We start from the raw sequence: 6,000 nt of genomic DNA, 5'->3' as shown, positions 1-6,000 counted from the left end.
GTGAGGTTCCAAAATCCACAGCCCCTAGAAATTTTCCTGGATCCCCTACTTGGAGAAGCACTGCAAGCAACTTACAGCACACTAAATCAGAAAGGTTGGCCTGGAAAACCATTTATGTAATTTCTCTGCCTTTGTTTTGGGGAATCTTCCAAAAGAAGTGTCTAGAGAATCAGATATAATTTTGAGCAGGGTATGCTAACGTGGCTTCAGCAATGATTTTACTTTTCTTGTAATTTTGCACTCGACATCATTTTTTCCAGTGGTGTGTCCCAAATGCTGTCCCAACTGACTGTCTGGCCATATTTTGCTCCATTGTTTGCTATAGCAAAAAGTGCAGATATACAATTGCCTTCTTCAACCTGATGTTAATTTCAGTGAAATCTCCCAAGATGTATCCTCTCCCCTTTTCCCCTACTAAATTTACATGATTTCAAAGAGCCCATCCGTTTTTGATTATATTTTGAATAGGAAATAATAACTCTTTGGTATTTTAAAACAATCCAAGAGACTTATTTTAGCTATGGATTTCTTCTTATTAACTAATCATCGTAACTAGCAAACATATTTTTTTCTTTTTTCTTCCTTTCTCCAGCATAAATGTATGTTGCTTACACCACTTCAAGCCCGGAGATGGAGAGAGTCAGGGAATTGTCACACAACCCTACTCAGTTTAATCACATACTGACTCCAGCTACTAACCATTAGCTGCTGGCTTCCCATTGCCAGTCACACCCTAAATGGAGTTTTAGGAGTGACTGCCTCAGTTCATACCACCAAGAGTGATACAACGCTGACGCGGAATCTAGGTCAAAGAAGGTGCCCACTTGTGAGTTAACCTTGCCCCTAACGACCAAGAACTGGATTCCAGTTCCCACACACAAGGGACCTCTTGAGAATACCATTATCTGACTTCTAGCTATTTTTCGGCGTGCTCAACTAACCATACTGAAGTTTCCACACTGCTCCATGGAATTTAAACCAATAGAGCAAGCAATATAAAACAAAGAATTAAACAGTTGTGTTACATTTTGTGTGGGTGTTTGGATTTGTGGCAGGAAAGGGAAATTTCAGTATTTTGATTTGATAGTTTACACTTTTTTTTTCCTTTTTAAAATTTCAATTTCAAGGAAATTGAGTCAAGGGAAGTAAAACAGCTCAAACAAAAAAGTGTGAGAACTTCTTTTTCAAGTATTTTGTTCTTATGATACTCATTTATATGCCATTTTTTTTGTTTTTACACCCCCCCCAAAAAAAACACGTTAAAATTGTGATGAATTTCTACTTCAATTATTTAAATTCATTGTGAAATGACGTATGGATTTTCTGTCATTTTCTCTTACAATCCTTGGTAAATTACCTGTGTTTCTTTCCATTGTACAAATTACTTTTTTTTAGTGGTCTCTTACTTGTAATACTTTTGGTAAACACAGAGTTTGACTGCTTTCCATTTGTTTGCTAACCACTTCTATTGTTTATTTTTTCTTATTCTAGAAATAAATTAATAACATCTGGAAGTTTTAAAAATCCATTATAAATCCAAAGACTTCCTTTGCTGGAAAGAGTGACCTTTCTTCTTTCAGAGTGGTAGAAATACTGGGAGTTATTAGCTTTTTGAAAATTACATGAATTCTAAAAAATACAAAGGAAATAGAGTATTTCCTATGTATTTTGTTGAATTAAGTGTTTCCTATTTTAAATCACATGTCACTTGATATTTATTAATCACCTACTGTATGCAAGATTCTATAACAACTGCTATGGGGTATAAAAAGATGAACAAACCTAAATCTTACCCTAGAGTAGCTTTTCATTTAATAAGGAAGATAAAAAGCTGTAAATCAAAAGAAACTAACAACCATGGGAAAGATCAGGGAAGTTAGGGGAAGAGGAAAATATTTCAACAGGGTGTATCAGAGAGATTTCCTATATTAGGTGATCTGTGGGTTGAGTCTTAAAAATGTGGTAGAGGAAAGATCATACAGAGATGCATATACAGATATAGGAAAGATCATGTCAGACAGAAAGGCAACACAAGAAAAAGCATGGAAACAAATAAACATAGGTTAGGTATTAGAGAAAGAGAGCTATTCGATCTAAGAAGGTAGTGCCTAAATCAAGATAAATTGCAGATTGGAAACTATCTAAGAGAATTTGCCTCTTGTTGGGGTGGGGATGGGAAATGGAAAGGGTAGATGGACTTGAAAGAATAGAAATAAAGTAACAGTAATCTATTCAGTATCATCATCCAAAGATTAGCGCTTTGCATAATCATGATGGCATAATTTTTATGTGGAAACTTTTTACTTGGAGTGGTTATTTTCATTAGTCAGATGTTTTGATTTAATCACATCATGAAATGTATCTAACATCTGTAAAACGGTGAAGGGTGGAAGCAAATTCTTAATATGATTCCTATAAATTTTAAGAAATACTTACATTATTAAACACCTAAAATTTTTCCACACTTTTATTTATTTACTTTTCAATAAGTTTAAATCCTTGAGGGGTGCACCATCATACAGATTCTGTGTCCAATGACCTTAGCAGGAAGATTGCTTCAGAATTTGGCAGGAACTATGCCTCTGTTTTCACTGGCACCTCTCCCCAGATTACTTTGATTTTGTTTGGTTGGCCACCAGAAGTCACTGTGTTGTCCTTTGTGTGCCTAAGAACACTTCTTGTCCAAATAGAATTCAGTTTTATCTCAGGGATAAGTGCCTTCAATTTAAGAAGAGCTATGTGCACCTTCTGGTTCTGGAGACTCCACTTAAGCCATCTAAAATGGTCTTGGACCATACTCTTGCAACCATACTTTCATTTTAGAAATCCTGTTCCCAGCAGGCTTCCATAGGCCCCAAAATGGCAGGAAGAGAATGCCTAATATTTTAAATACTCCATTCCAATCCCATAAATTTTTTTCACATTTCCCAATACCTATTATGTTCAAGGGACTGTGCTTGCTGTTGTGTACGATTTTAAAAAGAAGATGGGGTAATAAATAAGAATGACCTATACGTAGGAATAAAATAAATACATAAATAAATGTAAATATAAAGCAAAGCTATTAAAATAGTGTTGCCACATGAAAGCTAAGATTCCAGAGGGCTGAACTTGGATCCTTGAAAACAAAAGGAGCCCATTTGCCATAGCTCCCTCCCACCAAGAATTTAATGTTGGTATTATTTTATAGACCAATAACATACTTAAATACAGAGCTTTTTAAAACTTGATTTAAGGCACAGTCAAAAATAAAGTCTTTAGACAATTAAAACAGGATATTTTTTACGTGAACACTATAACCTGAAGACAGGTTAGCTGTATAAAGTAATAGTCACAAAGTTAAACAGAGAAAGGCCACATTTTCATTCATTTTGGGAGAGGGAGGCCAATGGCTGAAAATCTCTGTGTCCTAAAGAAGAATTATTTGGATTAAAAGATCCTAAATCTGGGCCCCATCTCCCCCAGTGAATATCTTAATATAAAAATATTGATAAGAATTAAAGTTAGTCTGCATTTGAAGCATGCAAATCCAACAAGTTCAGCTTTGGCCTATCTAATGCTTCTATCTGTAGATCGTGATTTGGGCCTCCTTTTTTTTATCTGTAGACAGAATTGGCTACGTTTAAAAAGCTATTGCAGCTGTGTTGGATATTGCTGAAAATTCCTAAGTATGACTCAAATGACAAATTATATTTGATATAGAGTCTAGTGGGATTTGCAGAGAAGAGCTTCAATCATGAGAATGATTAAGTTAACTGAAGACCCAACAGGGAACTCCTAAACTACAAGATGTTGCATCCAAGCCTCTGTCACCTTTGTGGCAAAATTTATAAAGTAATCACACTGTTTGGATGAGTCAGTGTGTTAGGTAATGAGATGAATTTCAGTTTTCTATGAATTTTCAAATATAGTTACTATAATAATTATGATGGCAAATGAATCATCACTGAAACACAAGTATATAAAGACTTCATTCAAGAGGACATACTGACAATGCTTCAGAAACTTTCACATGAATTAAAATATGTATATTAAGGCAATTTCCAGGAAATTGCACTTGCTCAAATTTTTGTCAATCCTTAAAAGTGTGTGTGCATATATATATACATATATATATGTGTGTGTGTATATATATATACACATATATATATATAAACATACACACAGACACACATGTAAACACACTCAGACACACGTGTGAATTCTCCTGCATGTCCTAAAATTGGACCCCATCATTCAGTGTAATGGGGTTATACTGAATATAGTATACAATATTTACTCAAAAATTTTTAAATTATAGCAATGCTGGAAATTACATAAAATTACATAAAAGTTAATGACAAGCCAGAAATCAGAAGAATAGCAGTTTTTAGATTGGCTATTAACTCTCCAACTTCATTCTTTCTCTTCTTTCCAAACTTTTACAATCCTCCATTAGAAAACATACAAAATTAAGTGCCAAATTTGTGTTCACCCAATTCTTAAATTGCATAAAAATATCTTTACCACAATCAGTGACTAATCCAAGTGGAAAACATTTGAAAAAAAATTGGAAATTGTGCTATTTAATTCCAATCACAATGAGTAATTTTGAGAGTCGTGTAACCTCTTTGAACTTGGGATGATTTTCAGTAGAAAAACATAAGGATAGAAATGCAGAACCTCAGTCAGACCAACAAAGGATATAAAAATAATAGATTTGAATAAAGCTATTTAGTGTTTCCAAAATGAGCGTGTGGTAGCACACTTCATTTTACTAAACGGCAAGGAAATCTGAGTCTTGTCCAAAAGTAAAACTTCAAGGCTAGAAAGAACAGGTTATCAATATAGTTCAATGGGAACAAGAATAAGAAGACAAATAATTCTACGTTGTGCACTAACAAGAAATTAAAGAAAGGAATCTCAAAGAATTAGTCTTAGTAAATCACTCAAATATTTGTCTGTCATGTGCCCTACCAATATCATTGCTTCAATCTTGGATTTATCTATGGTTAGATATGCCCAAATTCTTTATCTACAACATGACATTTTTTTTAACATTTATTTATTTTTGAGAGAGAGAGAGACACACAGAGACAGCGTGCGAGTGGGGGAGGGCAGAGAGAGAGGGAGATACAGAATCCAAAGCAGATTCCAGGCTCTGAGCTGTCATCACAGAGCCCAACACGGGGCTCAAACTCATGAACAGTGAGATCTTGACCTGAGACGAAGTCGGACGCCAACCGACTGAGCCACCCAGGCGCCCCACGACATGACATTTTTCAACCATATTTCTAGCTCAACTACACACATAGTGTGTATTTGTCCAAAAATTTTTTAAAGGGAACATAACTCTCCAAATGTGTTTTCACACAGGTAAACTAAATGAACTGATCCATCTCTCCATAAATAGCAAAGAAAATCTGCATTGTGTTTTACAATTGGATTACAAATTACCCTATCGTAGGGTGCAATTCTGCTATGGATTCGGTATGTTTTTAAGTGAATCCCAACATAGATACATTTTAAAGGACCTTACAGTGATTTGAAAGCACATAGAAAATGTCCATAAAAATCATGTATCTCCTTGGCTTAGAAAAGAAAATCACACAATGAAGCAGTACAAGTAGGAGACAGAGTTCTCCTCCATGTGTTTCTCATGATGGAGATAATTGATTTTCTTATTGCAATTGTAGAGAGCACTGCTGACATTCACTGGTCTACTGAGTTCATCACAGCTGTGTTGATGCATCTCTCCCAGGCTGCCTTTTCCACTGAACTGGAAAAGATTTGAATTTTTGGTTGATAATTTGCCACACCCTCCTTTTGCCTCATCTTTCCAGTCTCTTTGTTAAAGGAGAGCCACACTAATCAGTGCTTTGAAGGGTACAGGTGTTTAGATTTGTGTTAAAGCTCCAAATGTAATCCGGAGAACAAAATGACATGTCTGTGTGAGCTGGTTAATATCAGTGGATCCAGGGATGTATGGAAAAGAATGATAAAATACAATAGAAAGGGTAC

This window comes from Prionailurus viverrinus, chromosome C1 (assembly GCF_022837055.1).
Source record: "Prionailurus viverrinus isolate Anna chromosome C1, UM_Priviv_1.0, whole genome shotgun sequence".
In the NCBI taxonomy this organism is placed as follows: domain Eukaryota; kingdom Metazoa; phylum Chordata; class Mammalia; order Carnivora; family Felidae; genus Prionailurus; species Prionailurus viverrinus.
Note: the sequence above shows the minus strand (reverse complement) of the source record.